This window comes from Cricetulus griseus, chromosome 2 (assembly GCF_003668045.3).
Source record: "Cricetulus griseus strain 17A/GY chromosome 2, alternate assembly CriGri-PICRH-1.0, whole genome shotgun sequence".
Classification (NCBI taxonomy): domain Eukaryota; kingdom Metazoa; phylum Chordata; class Mammalia; order Rodentia; family Cricetidae; genus Cricetulus; species Cricetulus griseus.
The window spans coordinates 203,212,019-203,234,742 of NC_048595.1; the positions used below are offsets into that span (position 1 = coordinate 203,212,019).

General features: G+C 39.7%; 1 protein-coding gene and 1 pseudogene across 9 annotated transcripts in view; one reads left to right on the plus strand and one right to left on the minus strand.

Annotated features, from left to right (window-relative positions):
- Apc (APC regulator of WNT signaling pathway) overlaps nucleotides 1-22,724 on the minus strand; it is a 104,061-nt gene that overhangs the window by 65,364 nt on the left and 15,973 nt on the right. Inside the window, exon 1 of one of the 9 annotated variants that reach the window (XM_027400699.2) lies at nucleotides 7,846-7,863. The exons of the other annotated variants lie outside the window; for them this stretch is intronic. The gene's annotated coding sequence lies outside the window, so the exon portion shown is untranslated. Of the gene's footprint in view, nucleotides 1-7,845; nucleotides 7,864-22,724 lie in introns of those variants that run through there. 9 annotated transcript variants of the gene reach the window in all.
- Nucleotides 12,943-13,313, plus strand: LOC100750857 (annotated as a pseudogene).

Sequence of the window (22,724 nt, forward strand, 5' to 3'; positions counted from 1 at the left end):
CCATGTGAATAAACATAGACAAGGACACATAGTAGGAATGTGACAATTGAAAAGTGTGATCTCTATAAGCCAGTGAATGCTAGCAAGCATCAAAAACTAAGAAAGAGAGAAGAGGTTCTTCCTTGGAGTCTTCAGAAAGAATTATCTTGCCAACATACTGGCTTTGGGCTTCTAGCCTCCAGAATAGTAAAGTCACAGCAGTTTATGGTACTTCTGTTACAACAGCTCCGGGAAAAATAATTTAGTGGTAAAAGATAAGCTAATATATTACTTGTTCTGAAGTAACTTGGAAGGGGGGTTGGCAGTCCTGAAAAAGGATAAACAAGACTACTATACAAACCCATCAGGCTTGTGTGGGCCATATTTTCTTCTCCTGGTACTCTGCGTGTGTACTGTGTGTACTGTGTGTGTGTGTGTGTGTGTGTGTGTGTGTGTGTGTGTGTGTGTGTACTGTGTGTATGTGTGTGTGTGTGTGTGTGTGTGTACTGTGTGTACTCTGTGTGTGTGTGTGTGTACTGTGTGTACTCTGTGTGTGTGTGTGTACTGTGTGTACTCTGTGTGTGTGTGTGTGTGTGTACTGTGTGTACTCTGTGTGTGTGTATGTGTGTGTGTGTGTGTGTGTGTGTACTGTGTGTGTGTGTGTGTGTGTACTGTGTGTACTCTGTGTGTGTGTGTGTACTGTGTGTACTCTGTGTGTGTGTGTGTGTGTGTACTGTGTGTACTCTGTGTGTGTGTATGTGTGTGTGTGTGTGTACTGTGTGTACTGTGTGTGTGTGTGTACTGTGTGTACTCTCTGTGTGTGTGTGTACTGTGTGTACTCTGTGTGTGTGTGTGTGTGTGTGTGTGTGTACTGTGTGTACTCTGTGTGTGTGTGTGTGTGTGTGTGTGTGTGTGTGTACTGTGTGTACTGTGTGTACTCTGTGTGTGTGTACTTCTCCTGGCACTCTGTGTGTACTCTATGTGTGTACTGCTTCATCCATTTGCCCACTTCAGACGGTAACATAAAGTGACAGGACAGAATTCCAGGAAAGGAAGGCAACAACCAGGCCTGGTGAAAATGAAGATATTCCAAAGGGACAGCTGTGTCTTTCAACTGGACTATCATACTATTAAACAGGGAACCCTCAAAAGAAACAGAAAATTCCCCAAGAATCTCATGTTAGGAGAAGAAATCTCAGCCAGAAAGCAACTTGTCTCCTGGAGAGAGATTCAAACAATTCTAAGAACCTTCCAGATTACTTTGCAGGATAAGACTGAAGTCCAGACAAGGACATGTCATCTGGGATGGTGCTGGTCATACGTCTTGTCATGAACCAATTAAGATGTGCATATCCTTGGTCCTCTCTTTTACCCTTAATCTCACTTCAGGACAGAGAAGATGGACTGGTGTGTGTGTGTGTGTGTGTGTGTGTGTGTGTGTGTGTGAGTGAGCATGCGCGTGCACATGTGTGTGAGTGAGCATGTAGTGCATGAATGTGTGACGGTCTCTCTCTCTGTCTCTCTTCCCAATGTGGCCACACTGAATAAATCTCCTGCTTCCCACTTTTAATTTGGCTATTTCAATTGGCTAAGGATGGGTGACCAGACCTGACTTAGGGCATAGGCTGTGACCCCCAAGTTCAATAACAGGAATACCAGGATCAAAATTCAGAAGTTGAAATAGCAAGATATATATAAGGGAAACATGATTATCTAATATAGCTAAATACAGTATGGACGAGCCAAGGAGACCAGGCAGGGAAAGATATAAACACCACTGTGGCTTGTGATCAGATTGTGTAAGGAGGTCGGCGTTGACCAGAGTCCACAAAAGGTGTTACAACAAGTCTAAAGGTGTAAAGAGTGACTTCACGTCTCAGTTTCTATAATAGACTATGTCCTAAGTAGCTAATATACAGATAGACATTTAACTGATAATAAAGCCAATATTCTAAAAATAGATAGTAAAAACACCTATTTCAATACTTTCCAATTTTACCTTAAATGAAAATTTTAGTCTTACTTCAAAAGTAATACTTATTAACAATAGACTTATTTTCAAAATGCTTCAGGAAAAAAAAACAAACTGTTTTAGTATACTTATGACAAACAAAATAATGAGCCCAGAAAGCTGCCTGTACCCGAATCTCCCAAACCCATAAATGCATTATTTCACTTGGTTAAAGTGACTTTGCTGGTGTGATCAGTCAGGCCTGGGGAAGCAGATTTTCCTGAATTATGTGGGCAGAACCAATGCTACCATCTATGTTCTTAGAAGGAAGAAAGGGGTTGATCAGTAATGGATATGTGACAATGGAAGCAAAGTGTCAGCTTCAGAGGGAAATTAATGATGCTGCTGACAGTGAAAGTGAACAAAGGGAATGAAGGAGGCACCTACAAGCTAGAAAAAAGGCAAAGAAACAAAGGCTTCCCTCCCTATAGTTTTTAGGGAATGCTGTGTTTCTTAAGTGTCTTTTTCACTTCGGGCTAGTGAAAACCATTCCAACTTCTGACCTCCAAGAATGGGCAATGGTACATTTTTTTTAAATCATGATGTAGCTCAGTTGGTAGGGTGTTTGCCTAGCATGCACAAAGCCCCGGATTTGGTCCCAGCACCACATAAAACCAAGAATACAGTTATAATCCCAGAAGTACAGGTAGAAGATCAGTAATAGATCAAGGCCATCCTCAGCTACATAGGGAGTTCAAGGCTAACCTGGATTATACAAGACCCTCTCTCAAAAACCAACCAACCAACAAAACCCCACAGCTAACAAACCCACTCTACCCACTAAGTTTGTGATAATTTTTTACAACAGTAATGGGAAGCAATGCCAATATGGTGACCACCTCTCTTAGGGCTAAATTACAGTGACATCTTCTTGGTCTATGCAACAACCTTCAAATGCTCTGACCCTATTCTTCTAAGAGGCTAAGTCATCTTTTTTATAGGCTAGACTTGGCAGCTCTTAGTAAAGGAAAACTGTTGTGGAATAATTGTTTTGTACACTGTGAAGATGTGTCTTTGTCAAGGCACCCTCTGGTTGGTTTACTAAAGAGCCAATAGCTGGGCAAGAGAGGGTAGGTGGGACTTCTGGGGAGACAGAGAGGAATAATTTAAGTGAACAGAGACTCCAGTGAGGCTTGGAACAAGCTGGACATGCAGTACAGAGGAGAGATAACCGAACCACATGATAGAATGTAGATTAATAGGAACAGATTAATTTACGTTTTAAGAGCTAGTTGGGGAAAAGCCTAAGCTAAGGTGAAGCTCTCATAATTAATAGTAAGTCTCCAACTCATTCTTTGCAGGCTGGTGAACCAAGAAAATCCAACTACATAAGACAACAGAAATGATGGTATACAGGTTCTGAGATCAGGCCATAATGGCCTCCTTTTTATCTCTTTCCCATGCTGTTCCTTGAGGGAAAGCCAGCTGCCATGTCATGAAGACATTTAAGTAGCTCCATGGAGACCCATAAAATAAGCAACTGAGAGTGTTTGCCAGTAGACATTGGGAAACTAAGGCTATGTGAATGGGCCATCTTGGAAGTAGCCTGAGTTCTAGTCAGGACCTGATGACTGTCAAGATGACCAAAATCTTCTCTTTTTTTTCCCCAAGAAATTATTTTTTTATTAGTTCAAATTAGAAACAAGCCTGCTTCACATGTCAATCCCTCCTCCCTCTCTCTCCCCTCCTCCACCGCCCTACCAGCTCCCTACCTCATCCCCCCTCTGCTCTCCAGGGAGGGTAAGGCCCTCCATGGGGGATCCCATCTGTCATATCATCTTGGGCAGGGCCTAAGCCCTTCCGTGTGTCCAGGCTGAGAGAGCATCCCTCCACATGGAATGGGCTCCCAAAGTCCTTTCTTATGCCAGGGATAAATACTGATCTACTACCAGAGGCCCCATAGAGTGCCTAGGCCTCCTCACTGACATCCACATTCAGGGGTCTGGATCAGTCCCATGCTGGCCTCCCAGACATCAGTCTGGGGTCCATGCGCTCCCCCTTGTTCAGGTCAGCTGTTTCTGTGGGTTTCACCAGCCCAGTCTTGACCTCTTTGCTCATCACTCCTCCCTCTCTGCAACTGGGTTCCAGAGTTCAGTTCAGTGTTTAGCTGTGGGGGTCTGCCTCTGCTTCCATCAGCCACTGGATGAAGGCTCTAGGATGGCATATAAGGTAGTCATCAGTCTCATTTTAGGGGAAGGACATTTAGGGTAGACTCTCCACTATTGCTTAGATTGCCAGTTGGTAAAGATGACCAAAATCTTAACTGTAGCTTCCTGAGAAAACAGAGTTTCCTCACACAAACAAGATGCTCCTGATTTCTTGCTTCATGGAAACTCTGAAACAATAAATGCTTGTATTTTAAGCCACAACATAATTTCGAGTGATTAAGTTTTAGTGTGATTTGTTATATAGTAACATATAACTAAGACAAGTGAGTAGTCACTAACAATTCCACATCATTGCAGAGTTTATAGTAAATAGAATCCAGAAAAAAGAAAACCTACAGCCTCTACCAGAGTACTAATGATACTATGGGATACTAAACAGCTATGTTAGCACCACAAATTCAATGGGTAGGTCTTAAAAACAGCAGTAAACTAAAACATTTAAGCAGCACACAAAGGGAGAGCAGAGACAACAGTTCTCGGCCACAAAAGATCACAGCATTACTCATGACAAAATGGACACATACTCTAAGAGGCACATAAATAAACAAAATGCAGTGTGCATGTAACAGAATTATTTTGCCTTTCAAAACAAAGAAACTAAGATAGATGGTTTAATTTATGAATTTATAAGTAGGTTACATAAGTCTAGGTATAGCAATTAACAATAAATAATATTAAAGACCTTTTACAAAAGCTTAGTGAAATATTGAATGTTATACTGTAAATGGAGTCATCTTTTCTTTAGTCCTCTATTTCTTATATAACTTGGGAAAATATTGCAATCTAATATTGTAGAAATGTTTGTAAGATTAATAAAAAATATATACTAATTAGTGGGACTGCCAAGATTGTTCGCTGGGTAAAGGTACTTGCCATCATGCCTGATAGCCTGAGTTTGATCCCTAGAACACATATAATGGGAGGAGAGAACCAAGTTCAATATGTTGTCATGTGACCTCCACACAAGCTCCATGGCAACACACACACACACACACACACACACACACACACACACACACACACCACCACCACCACCACCACCACCACCACCACCACCACGACCACCACCACCACCACCCACACTCTCTCTCTGAGTAAATAAATAATGTAATTTTAAGTTATCAAATCTATCTTTATAAAGTATTCTTTAGTTAAAAACTGGCTGGGCAGTGGTGGCACATGCCCTTAGTCCCAGCACTAGGGAGGCAGAAGCAGGTGGGTCTCTCTGAGGTTGAGGCCAGCCTGGTCTACAGGGTGAGTTCCAGGAGAGCCAGGGCTATACAGTGAAACAAAACAAAACAAAACAAAACCTCACAGTCATGTATATAGGGGTTCTTGTCCACTTGAATGATATTGCTTTTCAAATCACTTGTTACATATTATTTTGTAAGCTGTACACTAAGGCATTAGATAGTAATTTTATAGAAGTAAAATAAAAGTGCTGGGCTGTGGTGGCACACACCTTTAGTTCTAGCACTTGGGAAGCAGAGGCAGGTGGATATCTGTGAGTTTGAGGACAGCCTAGTTTACAGTGCTAGCTCCAGGGCAGACAGGGCTACACAGAGAAACCTTGTCTCAAACCACCACCACTCCAGCGCCACTGACCCCAAAAAGGAAGAGGTAAAAGATAAGCTCTTATCCTTACACAACAGATGACCTTGGATAATGTCACATACCCAAATAAGAGAAATGTGAAACACATAAAATGAAAATAATGTTACATTCATTAGTTGATTAAATGAGATCACATCTGCAAAAATGACAATTTGATAAATTCAAGAACTACATTGAGATTCAAGGGATCAAATAATGTTAGCTATTAAATTTCACTTGTCAATTCACTGTGACATCTTTAATCTTAGGTATACTTTCTATCAGATTTAAAAGTTATCCCAAGTATTTTTAATCCTGACATCCACAATGACATAAAACCAAAACATTAAAATATTAGGAATAAAGCTAGGCCTGGCATATTGGTGTAGTCTTATAATCCCAGCTTTTGGAAGGCAGAGGCAGGAGGATCCTAAGTTTGAAGCCATTCTAGGGTACACAGTAAGATGGAAACCAACCTGGACTACACAGTGAGACTTTGTCTTAAAATAACAACAAAGAGCAAAACAAAATGAAACAAAAAAGAATTAAACTGTTCCAATTTGCCAATGAAAATGTTTGCATAGTATTATTTACTCAGGTATAATTCTTTTTTATTTTGAAAAAATACTGAGATAAAATTGGAAAATCTATTAGGACAACTACATAAACAACTTAAAAGGGACTGTCTTGGAGGGACACTGGCCCTGGAGGGCTTCACCAAGACTGTCAGTCTAGTTCAGAGCCAGGAAGTGTGGGAAGTCACCATAGACATGCACAGGAATAAGGCAAAGAGTCAATCTGAAGACAACACTTTCAGACACCTAAGTAAATGTCATTAAAACACTTTATTCTGAGAGTATATCTTGTGGATGGTCACTAAATGGATATATATATACATATATATATACATATATATATATATATAACATTTATCTGCAGATTTTATTAAACTACATTTAAAAGTGACAAAAGAGAAATAGAAATACTTACTATAGGTCTTAAGTATCAAGCCTATTAAAAATTTATTGTCCGTAATTTTTCACAAAGTAATTTACATTCTAAAGTGATTTGCTCTCAAATGATCTAATTAACGGCATAAAAGCTAGACTAACAAAGGGGAAGATCCAGTTCCATAAATAATGTATTAAGATTTCCTATAGGATTTATGTTAAATCAAAGCATCTGGCATCTCTTGTGATATAAAATCAAATTGTTTGATATACTCCACTGTCAAAACATTCATGATCTGACAATCTTCCTACTTTAAAAAAGCAAACTGCGTTTTCTCCAATTTGGGTGTAGTTCTGAGCTGGCGTCTCGTAAAAGGACTGCTACTGAGCATTTATCTAGCTGCTCAGGGGTGCTTACTCTCTGCAGTTGTCTACAGCAAAGCCCTGCTGCAGTCACCACAGACAGCCACTACCACTGCATTCTGTCGCTAACAAAGACACTGGTATCTCTGCCACCTTATTCTCAGCAAGTTCACCTACATGTCGTACGAAAGCAGGAACGTTACTACTGAACAACATTTCGCCAGTCAACCAAAAGATCCTTGGGCTCCGCAGTACTACACGTCTTTTCTCTCTCATCCTCGGTAACCCTTTCCACTGGAACCCACATCAGCCATCAGCTGCAGCTTTGTGTGCCCACTCTTGGCTACCACTGACTGTGTCCTTGTGGCCAAGGAGGAAAAGCAGCCTTTCAAAGGGCTAGGGCTTTCGCTCCTCGCCATGAATATGCTCCATTCTTTGTTGTCCTCTACTCGTTTCCTTAGATACTGTTATTCCACTCCACTGTCAACAGGCATTATAAAAAAACAAAACGGCTTTCTCCCGTCTCCCCTTACCACTCCTACCCCTCCCCCTTTCTTCCTCTTCTGTCAAAATCCCAGGATCAGAAGCACAGGAAATCCATCTCCTGTGCTGCAGTGGGGGGTGGGGGAGAGGAGTGGGACGACGCCCCTGCCTCCTAGGCTTGGCATGTGGCGGAAGACCCTGTGCCAAGGAAAGGTCACCGGTTTAAGACAGTCCATGGGAAAACCACCTCCCCCCTCTCCCCTGCAGCAAGCCAGGCCATCGCAGCTCCAGCACCTACCCCATTTTCGAGCCCGGCAGCACCTCCATTCTGTCTCCAGTGACACCCCGGCAGGCTGCGCCAATACAGCCACATGTCGGTCACGTGTGTCTGCGCCCAGCCAATCCGCAGGCTCCTGACTGGAATGGGGAGCGCCCTGGTCAGCATCCAGAGGATTACACAGCTGCTTCACGCTTCTGACCCGCTTCACAGCAGGGCAGAGACCCACCCCACTGCACCGCACCACACCGTCCAATCGGACACCATGCTTCCTGGGAGCCCTCACACCCCTACCTCCGCAACCCAGGAGCCTGATGTTAGCTAACACTCAAAACCAGGAGGTCCGCAGGGTGGAAAGCCCCGCATGCGGGATAGTGGCGGTGGGAGGGGTAGTAAATTAGATTTCATTTCCATGATTCACATGCAGCAGAGAAACAGAATTCTAGGTAAGTGATTTACAATGAATAATATGACATTGCAAATCATCAACTTGTTCGGCAAATTAACTCTAATTACGACTGTATTTAGGGCAGTTACCAGAAAAGCCATGATGACAGTGACTTGTGTCTGACCTCAGAGTTCCAGCCTGGCTAAATGCTTTTGCTCCTTCTACCCTCTAACTAGTCACTTGACCTCTCGGTAATTAAATTTCTTCTTTTATAAATGGAGAACAAATATAAAACAGGAGTTAGTATATTTAGGGTGGAGGCATACAGTACATGTTGTTAATTACTACTGATCCTATTGCACACTCCACATTTCACTGATTTATGAGCTAGAAGGGCAAGATTCACATTATGTTCCAGCTTAAAAGTCTGATTTAAGCTCTGGTTTAAAAGAGGAAAAGTTTTCAAAATAACATTTCTGAGACAGGGTCTCAGGCATCCCATGCTGGCCTCACACAGAAGAGAGCCAAGGATGACCTTGAACTTCTGCCTCCACAAGTGCTGGGATTAAAGGTGTCGGCCACTACCCACGTTTGTGCAGAGCTAGACCCTGAACCCAGGGCTTCCTATTTGCTAGTCAAGCAGTCTACCAACGAATCTACATCCCTTCCCCAAACCTTATCCACTGAAGTTTTAAAACTAAACTGAAATTTAGAGTTCTAAATGAAGTATATTTACTATAACTTTTTGTATTTTTTCAAATGAAATGACAAGAAGCTGCTAAGTAGCATTCCTGAGGCAGTTCCACTTTATAAAACATTACATATAGAAGACAATTGGGGGCTAGAGGGTGTGTGGTGGTAAAGAACAATACTGCTGCTGCACACTCCATCTGCCTGTTGACTCCAGCTCAGGGGAATCTGACTCCCTCTCCTGGCCTCTCAACTGGCAGTGTACTCATGTGCACAGAATCACACACAAATACACAAATAAAATAAAAACCAAATCTTAAAAGGAGGAACATACAACAAAATAGGGTTATTCTTTTGAAGATGAGATTATGAGAGGGACTTCTGCTTTTCTTGTGCTTTTGGTCTCTTTCCTTAGTCTCTATAAATACCTAATATGCTGTAAATATTTGATAAGTGAAAAGCTGAACTTCCACAGTGACCATATTAGAATTATGATTAGAATTATGTACTAAAAACTGCAAACATATGTAGAAAAACACCCTCATACTGAACAAAGGAAACATGTGAATCAACTTGACTCCATCCTAAACATCTTTCATGAAAGACTTTTAAGATCTTATTACTGGAAGTGCACCACTCAGTCTGTAGGACTCATACAGTCATCATCTATGACAAATTCAGAATTTCTTATACCAGGACTGACCTTCCAGAAAGAAAAACTGTCTTGCAAAATAAAGAATGTATTTTAAAAGTGCCTCAAAATAACTCCCCAATAGTCTATGAAACAAGCCTGTTACTCTTGACTCAGGCTATGAGATTAACTTAAGCTACTACTTTAAGAAATCAATTGGTAATAAAAACTTGTCTAAATTTTTACTACATGCACTAATATTGAAGTTAGTCAGTGATTCAGTGACTAAGGGGTGCTGGGGAATTACCCCAAGGCTTCCTTACAAATGACCCATCAAATGACTAAGTTTCAAAGAAAGCTATGACCAGAACATGTTTATGACCCACTATGGTCCAAGTATAAAAAGCCCAAAGATTGTTTTTATAGACATCATGCTGCCAACTGGATTATTCAATAAAACTCAATTCCACCCCCAAAGCCTTTTTAGACCAGCTTCCTCAAGACTAAGTTTTATCTAAATTTTTACTTTAAAATTCTAAAACTTAAACAATCATGACATATTTTGCTAAGATTGAATACAATGCAGATCAATGAGATGGGTTCCTACCAGGTTATACATATGTAGGAGTAAAGCTCCTGTCATCTATATTCAATATAATGATTTGCATTACATACATATAGACTAAAGATAACATGGGGGGGATAGGGAGATGGCTCAGTGATTAGGATCACTTGCTGCTCTATAATGAGGGCTGGGGTCTGGATCCTGGACCCTTGTTGGGTAGCTCACAGTTACATCTGGATCTGGGACCCTTGTTGGGTATTTCACAGACACTGCAACTACAACTTTTCAAGGACTGAGACACCTGGGCCCACAGATATCCCTACATGAAGAAGTACATACACTCTCACACAAACTCATGGAGTAATAAAAACTAATAAAGGTAACTTTCATTCAAAATATAACACTGAAAAAATTTTATATTGAGACTTTTTTTAAGATTTCCTTTTTTCAGAAATACATTTAATTTTAAATATCTGTTCATTTTTACCAGTTTGTATTTAGTAAATGGTTTCATCTGTGTTATCAAATAGGAACACAAAATTTCTCTTTGAAAAATTTGAGCCTTAAAAAAGAATATGACCAAGCCAGTCAGTGGTAGCGCATGCTTTTAATCCTAGCACATAGGAGGCAGAGGCAGACAGATCTCTGAGTTCGAGGCCAGCCTGGTTTAGAAAGTGAGTTCCAGGATGGCCAGGGTTACATAGAGAAACCCTGTCTTGGAAAAAAGAAAAAAAGACCAAATAAGATTAACAGTATTATAAATGTTTTCAACTGTATGTTCTTCTGTATTTTATATATCATCAAACCTAATTTAAGACTCCCAGTTTAGAGGCTAGAGAAATGGATCAGTTGTTAAAGAGTTCTTTTCCAGAAGACCCAAGTTCAGTTCCCATATAAGGAGGCTCCCAATGTCTGTAACTCCAGTTCTGGATCTCATGCCCTCTTCTGGCCTCAAAAGGTGCCTGTTCATACATGGTACAGGTACACACACACACACACACACACACACACACACACACACACACACACACACACACACTTGTGCCCGCTCAACTTTTATATAATGCCTTTCCTCTGGCAGGCACCAATCATGCACATGGTACATAGACACATACATACATGTAAAAATACCCATGTATATAAAATAAAAATTTTTGGAAAAAATAAAGAGGAAGGGATATATATAGTTCAATGAGAGTGCTTATTTCCAGATTCAATCCTAGTTTCACTAAATCCAATATGAGACAAATAAATATAAAGAAAAATGTTTATACTGTAAAAAATATTCAGCATTATTTATATTACTAGAATGTTAAAAAACCTCATGACTGCTAACAATAGGTTAACTGAACTTCTGGTACCATTCCAAGATGATTAGAATATTATAGAAGTTAACATAATTATATAATTCATTATATATAATTATATAATACAGAACTTTATATATAATACCAACTAACTTTGGGGGGCAAGGGCTGGGGACTGAACTAAGGCCTTGTGTATGTATTCAGTGTATCACTGAACTACAACCCAGGTGCTGCATTTTCTTTAAACATGTAAAAAAAAACAATTTTAAGCTGGGCAGTAGTGGTACACGCCTTTGATCCCAGCACTCAGCAGGTGGATCTCTGTAAATGTGAGGCCAGCCTAGTCTACAAAGCTAGTTCCAGGACAGCTAGGGCTACACAGAGAAACCCTGTCTCAAAAAACAAACACACAGAAAAAAAAATTTTAAATCTGTTTTTGGATATGTATTCAGAAAAGGGCCAGGAATACATACAGTCAGTGGAAGAGCACTTGCCTACCATGAAGAGCCTGGGTTCAGTTCCCAGAAATCAAACCAAACAAACAACTCTGCTTCCAAAATCTTCATGACTGTTCCTTCATACCCTTCATTGTAAAGACACCCTTCCATGACAACCGTGTCACCACCACGGTGCTCCCCACACTTCCCATCACACACCATGGTGTTACGGTCATTTAAAGCATCTGAACAGAGAAAGTTCTACCTATATACTTATTAATTATATATGTCTTCTTGTTGTTGCCCAAACTAGAACAGAAATTCCACGAGGACCTTGCAGTTCTCTCAGGAATCGTAATGCCAAATTACAAAATATGTTTATGACTATTTTAGCTATTTGAGTCTTTTGTACTTCCATATGAATTTTAAGAGTTGTTTTTCTATTTCTGTGAATAATTTCATTGTTTAGAGGATCTAAAATCTAAAATCACAAAATATACTTCAGACCATAGTGACAAAACCAGCACAGTTACAGACATAAAGACAGTGTGTCAATGGAACAGAAAAATGGACAGAAGAATAAACCTCCGGGTTTTGGCAAAGGTGTCAAAAAAAAAGTGCCTGGGAAAAAGACATGCTCAGATGGTTCTGGGAAAATTATACAGCCACACACACAAAGATGAAACTAGATCCCTATCTCTCACCCTGCACAAAAATAGGTTCAAAATGGACCCACGACTTGAAACTTAAAACAGGTAGAGGAAAGAAATAAGACACTTCAAGATAGAAACAAAGGCAAGTACTTTCTGAAAAAGATTAACAATACTCAGGAAATAATAGCAAGAATTGACTAATGGATTTCATGAAATTAAAAAGCTTCCACACAATAAAGAAAACTCACCAAATAGGAAAAAAACCTTTGCCTACTATATACTAGACAGAGGCTGAACATAAATATTTTTAAAAAAATGGGAAAAAAAAACTTAAAAAAATCAAACAAAAACACCCAATAACCCAATGAGCAGACAGTTCTCAAAAACTGAAATAAGGAGGCAGCTGGACCCCAGAGTGCCTTCCACGCCACTCTCTGGACTGTACCCATGGCCACCTGCAAGGAGGTGAACGTGTCTGGCTTCAAGGAGTTCCACCAGGCTGTGAAGGAGCACAAGGGCAAGACCATTTTCCTCTACTTCAGTGGCTCTCAAGATGCCGAAGGGAAGAGCTAGTGCCCGGACTTCGTGGAAGCTGAGCCAGTCTTTCAAGAGGGGCTGAAGTGTGTTACTGAAGACTGTGTGTTCATCTACTGCCAAGTAAGAGACAAATCTTACTGGAAAGACCCAAATGATGACTCAAACAACAACTGAAAGTAACTGCAGTGCCTACACTATTTAAATATGGAACACCCCCAAAATTTGTGGAATCTGAGTGCTGTCAGGCCAACCTTGTGGAAATTATTTTCTCTGAAGATTAAGATTTAATGATAGCACTGGGTGGTGGTAGAGCATGCTTTTAATCCCAACCCTTGGGAGGCAAAGGCAGGTGGATAGGTAAGTTCAAGGCCACCATGGTCTACATATCCAGTTCCAGGACAGTCAAGGATATACAAGGAAACCCTGTCTACAAAAACAAACAAAAAAGATTTGATGATCAACATTGTGTGTTGATTTCCTGGTTTGCTTAAAAGAAGCCACATACTTGCTTTGAATTGATCAGTGTATGTCTAAACAATAAAGAATTAAAATACAAAAATCAACAGAAATACTAATAGCCCCTCAAAAACATTTAAAATCAGCATCCTTAGCCACCTGGGAAAGGCAAATAAAAATTCCACATAGATCTGGGGACATGGCTTCACAGATAGAGCACCTACTGCACAAGTCCCAGGACCTGGGTTTGGATATCCAACAAGCACACTAAAAGCTGAGTGTGGCAGCTCAGGCCTAAAATCCCAGTGCTGGGAAGTAGACAGGAGGAGCCTAGGGCTTGCTTGGCCGATCTAGCTGACTTGGCAAGTTCAGGTTCAGTTAGACCCTGTGTCAAAAAATAAAAAAAGGTGTTGGGGGGGGGGTGTTAAGGAAGGAAGAAAGATAGAAAACACTTGACCACTGGCCTCCACATGTACCCCATGGCATTCTCTCACACACTAAACCACTATTATATCTCACTTTAGTCAGAAGGTCAGAAATCGACAAATGCTAGTGAAGAGGTGGTGGTGCAATGGACACCACACAGACTCTTGCACACTTCTGGTGACTGTACAGACACTAAGAAACCAGCATAGAGGTTTTTTCAAAAAACTAACATGAATATCATCAAAGGACTTAGCTATACCACTCTTGGGTACACACACACCCAAAGCAACCGAGTCGAATACCGAGAACTTAACATTCATGTTTACTGTTGCAATATTCCCAATAGATATAGAATCAGCCTAGCTGTCCACCATAGATAAATGTGGTAAACATACGATGGAGGAATTTTATTTGGCCATAGTAAAAACCAAAATGATTTCATTTGTGAAGAAATGGATACAATTCAAGATCACCACATAAAGAGAAATAAGCAAGACTTACAAAGACAAATACTTTGTTTGTCTCTCATATGTAAAGTACAGAGAATTTGTGTGTGTGTGTGTGTGTGTGTGTGTGTGTGTGTGAGAGAGAGAGAGAGAGAGAGAGAGAGAGAGAGAGAAAGAGAGAGAGAGAGAGAGAGAGAGAGAGAGAGAGAGAGAGAGAGAAAGTAGATTAGAGCACGCCTTTAATCCCAGCACTCAGGAGACAGAGGCAAGCAGATCTCTGTTGAGTTGGATAACAGCCTGGTCTACAGAGTGAGTTCCAGGACAGCCAGGGCTATTAAATAGAAACCCTGTCTTCAAAAGCCAGAAAGAAAAAGGGGGAGGGGGAGGCAGATTATTTGGGATGGAAGAGTAATGAGGGAAGACAAATGTCTCACTCTATCTTCTGTCTATGTGGCATGAATACAAAGGGAGGGCTACTTGAGAGTAAAGAGCACAGAGATGGGTTTTTGAGAAACTATCTATCCGAGTAAAACAGGATTAAAATTTCATTAATATTTCAGTTACCATAAAATGCCTAGGTTATTTGATGAAATATTTATCAGCTTATACAAATTAGTCCTTGAAATATATCAGAACTGGTCAGAGAAAATTCAATTTTGCTTAACTTTAAAACTTGGATTAGAAAAGAATCAATATAGTGCCTAATAAATGCTATTATCAGAACTTTAAACCAAATTCTTGGATCAAAAGATAGATTTTCATGCCAATATCCCCCAATTCTATTTGTCTGTTTGCTGGTTTTTTTGTTTTTGTTTTTAATTTTGGGGAAAATTCCTAGACTGAGTCCCTGAACTGAACGCTCAGAGTGTATTTCGTAAGCAGCTGCAGGAACTGACAGGAGGGACAGAAAACTTCCAACTACACCCAGGCATGTGCCCAGACACCTGGCAACATCCCTAAGCTTGTACTTTCAAAGAAAATGCAAATCCCTTTTCACTACTCTGCATCAGTTACAGATGGCAGCATCCATGTTTTCTTCTTTTGAGTAGCTTCCCTTCCTCTTGCTTCTGCTGAACATTCAATGTCTGTATTTCTGAAGATAAATGCTTGTTATTATAGGCCAAATAATCCAAGTTTGCTAAATAGAAAACAAATTCTAAACCTTCCCTAATGGAACAGGACACTGTCACTCAGAGAGGAGACACTGGGTTTCCAGGCTACTAAAGGTAGTACTTAACACAGATTTCAATCATTTCAGTAAGAGAATGAGTCACTAACAAATGGGTTCATAATGAATATTTAATACTACATTCCTAGAGAGATGACGATGGATGGATTCAGTGCACTGAGTACAAGTGACCCTCCGTCACATCCGATGCTGATGACCTTTCTTGGTGCCAGGGACTGGGTGCTTCTGAACACTAAGCATGTCTTCTACCACTAAAGGACACTCCCTTTCCACACTAATACTTTTAAAACAGAAACATTAATTTTCTAAGTCTTTATTTAGTAAAGGTATCCAAAGTCAGGTAGAATTTATTGAAACACCACATGGGTTCTTTCATAGAAGTCAAAAGTAGGATTCAAGAATTAAACTAAATTTCATTTCACATTCAAATACCTTTCTCAACTGATAACAACTATCAAAAAGTCTCTTGATCTTAAACCATCCTATACCTCATATAATATAAAAAGGGCCTTTGCTTAATCTTTCCCCAAAGTTCTGCTAATTTTTTTAAAAGATTTTATTTATTTATTTATTATGTATACAACATTCTGCTTCCATGTATATCTGCACACCAGAAGAGGGCACCAGATCTCACTACAGATGGTTGTGAGCCACCATGTGGTTGCTGGGAATTGAACTCAGGTCCTCTGGAAGAGCAGTCGGTGCTCTTAAACTTTGAGCCATCTCTCCAGCCCAAGTTCTGCTATTTAATTAAAAAAAAAAAAAAAAAAAGACTCATTCAATAAACAGGTGGGGCAGAAAAGGGCACCTTTCCAAGTATTCTTCCATGACCCAGAATACAAAGTTCTTTTTACAAAGAAAAGAGAAAGATCCACTGTAGTGATAAGCAAACTAGATGAATTTGGTTAACTGTCTCAGAGACAGACTATATAAAATCTCAGCAGCCTACAATAAGTAGGAAGCTTGGCACCCCCGACACACACACACACACACACACACACACACACACACACACACACCACACACACACACACACACACACACACTCACACACACACTCACACACACACACTCACACACACACACACACACACACACTCACACACACACACACACACACACACTCACACACACACTCACACACACACACACTCACACACACACTCACACTCACACACACACACACTCACACACACACACACTCACACACACCTTCTAAAACAGGGGAAACCAGAAAACCAACCAACCAACTCTACTCTGGCCCTAAGAACAGTATGTTGCTTGCAAAATCTGAAAGCAGAACTAAGTGGCCCTCTTACTGTTCAGGAATAGAACTGTTTCGCTTTACATTTACGACTACAGACATGAAAGGGTATTCAACACCACCTAGAAGGGCTACTACTCTATTTCCTACTCTGAGCTTTTCATGTCTCCTCAAACCTGTAACAAATCTATTTTTACGACCTATGATATGCTCAGTTAAGGACCAACTTCACTGAGAACATAAAAGCAGTTGGATTTCCAGGTACAACAGGGTAGATACACATAGGAACTCATAACTCAACAGGGTAGATACACATAGGAACTCATAACTCAAGGTCTAGCCAGAGAAAAATGCCAGCAGAGGGAGTGGGAGTGTGCGTGCGTGCGTGCGTGTAATCCCAGCACTAGCTGAGGAGCTATTAATATCCAATGGCTGCTCGGGAAGGGTTTGTTGCTTATTTGTTTTTTAACAATGAGACCCATTGCACTGACCACACACTAGAGCAGGTACCGACCCTAATGCTAAATGGACAACACAAGCTAGGTTTGATGGAGAAATAAGAAAACGAAGCAATAACAAAGTTTGGTGGGAAGGGATGGGAGGGTTGAGGAGAACAAATATGTTCAAAATATATTGTATGAAATTCTCAAGAATTTTATAAATTAGTAACGATAAAAAAGTTATTGTAGAAAAACTACTTATATAATCCGTCAGACAATGCACACACATTTGTAGTTTTATCTTAGGAGACGTAACTAAACAACCATTTGAAGACCAAAGAAAAGATTGCACCCAAGACCAGCTGGGTGGACCAGTGAATTTACTGTGTTGCTTACAGGGGATGAGTAACAAGTAACTCAGGCAGCTGGATTACTGAAGTGTTACGATAAATCTTTCTGCTACCTGCTTGAGTTCTGCTCTCTGTGTTAGGGTCCCAAATAATACACAGAGACTTCTATTAGGTACAAATGCTGCTTGGCCAATGACTAGGATTTCTCATCTGTTAGCTCAGTCTTAATTATCATAAATCTATATTTTTTGAGACATCCAGCACACTCCATTAAAAAAAAACAAAAAACAAACAAAAACAAACAAACAAACAACAACAAAAAAGTAAAAAACAAAATCTTAGAAGACAGCACAGTTCTGTTACTCTTGTGGTACTTGGCACCATTTTTTTTTTTTTAAATTAGTTTCTCAGTCATCATCTGGGAGGAAACCATGCTGAGCAACATCATTAAAAACAGCTCTGATAAAGCACCATCACTACTATGTATCATAAAGTAGGTCCACATATAAGTGAGTACATATCATGTTTGTCTTTTTGTGATTGGGTTACCTCGCTCAGAATGGTTTCTTCTAGTTCCATCCATTTTCCTGCAAATTTCAAGATTCCATTGTTTTTTTCTGCTGAGTAGTACTCCATTGTGTAAATGTACCAAATTTCTCTATCCATTCTTCGGTTGAGGGGCATCTAGGCTGCTTCCAGTTTCTGGCTATTACAAATAATGCTGCTATGAACATCGTTGAACAGTATGAATGTGCTTCTTTTGGGTATATGCCTAGGAGTGGAATTGCTGGATCTTGTGGTAGACTCATTCCCATTTTCTTGAGGAGTCGCCATACTGATTTCCACAGTGGCTGTACAAGTTGGCACTCCCACCAGCAGTGGAGGAGTGTTCCTCTTTCTCCGCATCCTCTCCAGCATAAACTGTCATTGGTATTTTCGATTTTAGCCATTCTGACAGGAGTAAGATGGTGTCTCAAAGTTGTTTTGATTTGCATTTCCCTGATGACTAAGGATGTTGAACACTTTCTCATGTGTCTTTCAGCCATTTTAGATTCCTCTATTGAGAATTGTCTATTTAGTTCTGTACCCCACTTTTTAATTGGGTTGTTTGGTGTTTGGAGGACTAGCTTCTTGAGTTCTTTGTATATTTTGGAGATCAGCCCTCTGTCAGATGTGGGGTTGGTGAATATCTTTTCCGAGTCTGTGGGTTGCTGTTTTGTCTTGCTGACTGTCTCCTTTGCCTTACAAAAGCTTCTCAGTTTCAGGACGTCCCATTTATTAATTGTTGATCTCAGTGTCTGTGCTACTGGTGTAATGTTCAGGAAGCAGTCTCCTGTACCGATTGATTCAAGGGTATTTCCCACTTTGTCTTCTAATAGGTTCAGTGTAGCTGGATTTATGTTGAGATCTTTGATCCATTTTGACTTAAGTTTTGTGCAAGGCGATAGGCTTGGGTCTAACTGCAGTCTTCCACATGTCTGCACCCAGTTATGCCAGCACCATTTGTTGAAGATGTTCTCTTTGTTCTAGCGTATATATTTGGATTGTTTGTCAAAAATCAGGTGTTCATAGGTGTGTGGGGTAATATCAGGGTTTTCAATTCTATTCCATTGGTCTACCAGTCTATTTTTGTGCCAATACCAAGCTGTTTTCAGGACTATAGCTCTGTAATAGAGCTTGAAGTCAGGGATGGTGATGCCTCCAGAAGTTCCTTTATTGTATAGGGATTATTTGGCTATCCTGGGTCTTTTGTTTCTCCATATAAAGTTGAGAATTGTTCTTTCAAGGTCTGTGAAGAATTGTGTTGGGATTTTGATGGGGACTGCATTGAATCTGTAGATTGCTTTTGGCAAGATTGCCATTTTTACTATGTTGATCCTACCTATCCAAGAACATGGGAGATCTTTCCATTTTCTGGTATCTTCTTTAATTTCTTTCTTTAGAGACTCAAAATTCCTATGGTACAGGTCTTTCACTTTTTTGGTTAGTAACACTAACCAAAGGTATTTTATGTTGTTTGTGGCAATTGTAAAAGGTGATGCTTCTCTGATTTCTTTATCCACCAATGTGTCATCCGTACATAGTAGGGCTACAGATTTTTTTTGAGTTAATCTTGTATCCTGCCACTTTGCTGAAGGTGTTTATCAGCGGTAGGAGTCCCCTGGTTGAGTTTTTCGGATCACTTATGTAGACTATCATATCATCTGCAAATAGTGAGAGTTTGACTTCTTCCTTTCCGATTTGTATCCCCTTGATCTCCTCTTTGTTGTCTTATTGCTCTAGCTAGAACTTCCAAGGACAATATTGAAGAGGTATGGAGAGAAACTCAATTGCATTGAGTTTCTCTCCATTTGATGTTGGCTGTCGGCTTGCTGTATATTGCTTTTATTATGTTGAGGTATGTTCCTGTTATCCCTGATTTCTCCAGGACCTTTATCATGAAGGGATGTTGGATTTTGTCAAAGGCTTTTTTGGCATCTAGTGAGATGATCATGTGATTTTTTTTCCCTCAGTCTGTTTATATGGTGGATTACATTGATGGATTTTCGTATGTTGAACCATCCTTGCATCCCTGGGATGAAGCCTACTTGATCAGGATGGATGATTTCTCTGATGTGTTCTTGGATTCGATTTGCCAATATTTTTTTGAGAATTTTTGCGTCAATGATCATGAGGGATATTGGTCTGTTCTCTTCCTTAGTTGTGTCTTTGTGTGGCTTGGGTATCAAGGTTATTGTGGCCTCATAGAAAGAGTTTGGTAATGACCCTTCTGCTTCTATTGTGTGGAATACTTTGAGGAGAATTGTTATTAGCTGTACTTTGAATTTCTGGTAGAATTCTGCACTGAAGCCGTCTGGTCCTGGGCTTTTTTTGATTGGGAGACTTCTAATGACTGCTTCAATTTCATTAGCGGTTATAGGTCTATTTAACTTGTTTATCTGTTCTTGATTTAATTTTGGAAAGTGAAATCTATCCAGAAAATTGTCCATTTCCTTTAGATTTTCAAATTTTGAGGAATATTGGTTTTCAAAGTATGACCTGATGATTCTCTGGATTTCCACTGTGTCTGTTGTTATGACCCCCTTTTCATTCCTGATTTTATTAATTTGCATGTTCACTCTTTGTTGTTTGGTAAGTTTGGATAAAGGTTTGTCTATCTTGTTGATTTTCTTGAAGAACCAACTTTTTGTTATATTGATTCTTTGTATTGTTCTCCTAATTTCCATTTTATTGATTTCAGCCCTCAATTTGATTATTTCCTGGCGTCTGCTCCTCCGGGATGTATTGGCTTCTTTGTTTTCTAAATCTTTCAGTTGTGCTGTTAATTCTCTAGTGTGATTATTTTCCTGTTTTTTCATATGGGCATTTAGCGCTATGAACTTTCCTCTTAGTACTGCTTTCAGAGTATCCCATAGGTTTGGATATGTTGTGCCCTCATTCTCATTGAATTCTAGGAAATCTTTAATTTCTTTTTTTATTTCTTCCTGGACCCATGAATTGTGCAATTGGGTGTTACTTAATTTCCATGAGATTGTAGGTTTTCTGTAGTTCTTTTTGTTGTTGAATTCTAATTTTAAAGCATGGTGGTCTGATAAGACACAGGGGGTTATTTCAATTTTTTTGTACTTGTTGAGGTTTGTTATGTTGCCAAGTATGTGGTCGATTTTAGAGAAGGTTCCATGTGGCACTGAGAAGAAGGTAAATTGTTTTGTATTTGGGTGGAATGTTCTATAGGTATCTGTTAAGTTCAATTGCACCATAATTTCTATTAGTTCTTTTGTTTCTTTGTTAAGTTTCTGTCTGGTGTTCCTGTCCAGTGGTGACAGTGGGGTGTTGAAATCTCCCACTATAAGTGTGTGTGGTTTTATGTGTGATTTGAGTTTTAGTAATGTTTCTTTTACAAACATGGATGCCTTTGTATTTGGGGCATAAATGTTCAGAATTGAGACTTCGTCCTGATGGATTTCTCCTGTGATGAGTAGGAAATGACCTTCTTCATCTCTTTTGACTGATTTTAGTTTAAAGTCCAATTTGTTGGATATTAGGATTGCTACCCCCGCTTGTTTCTTGGGTCCATTTGATTGGAAGATCTTTCCCCAACCTTTAATTCTTAGGTACCGTCTGTCTTTGAGGTTGAGGTGAGTTTCTTGTAAGCAGCAGAAGGAAGGATTCTGTCTTCTTATCCATTCTGCTAATCTGTGTCTTTTTATAGGGGAGTTAAGACCATTAATGTTGATGGATATTAATGACCATTGATTATTGTTCATTCTTGTTTGTTTTTGATTTGGTGATGGTGGCAAGATTATGTGTGGGATTCTATCCCTTTTTTCTTTTGACTGTTGGAAAATTGGGATTATCTATTGCCTATGTTTTTCTGGTTGTAGTTAACTTCCCTGGGTTGCAATTTACCTTCCAGTGCTTTCTGTAGGCTGGATTGGTAGATATGTATTGTTTGAATCTGGTTTTATCAGGGAATATCTTGTTTTCTCCATCTATAATGATTGAAAGCTTTGCTGGGTATAGTAGTCTGGGCTGGCATCCATGGTCTCTTAGTATAGGTAGAATATTGATCCAGGACCTTCTGGCTTTCAGAGTTTCCAGGGAAAAGTCAGGGGTGATTCTGATAGGTTTGCCTTTATAGGTTACTTGACCTTTTTCCTTTGTTGCTCTTAATATTTTCTCTTTGCTGTGTATGCTTGGTGTTTTGATTATTATGTGGCGAGGTGACCTTTTTTTTTGGTCCAGTCTATTTGGTGTTCTGCAGGCTTCTTGTATTTTCATTGGCATGTCTTTCTTTAGGTTGGGAAAATTTTCTTCTATGATTTTGTTGAATATGTTTTCTGCACCTTTGAGTTGGATTTCTTCACCTTCTTCTATACCTATTATTCTTAGGCTTGGTCTTTTCACTGTGTACCATATTTCCTAGATATTTTGTGTTAGGGATTTGTTGGACTTAAGATTTTCTTTGGTTGATGAATCTACTTCCACTAGTGTGTCTTCAACTCCTGAGATTCTCTCTTCCATCTCTTGTATTCTGTTGGTTATGCTTACATCTGTAGTTCCTGATCGTTTACCCAGCTTTTCTATTTCCAGTATTGCCTCAGATTGTGCTTTCTTTAT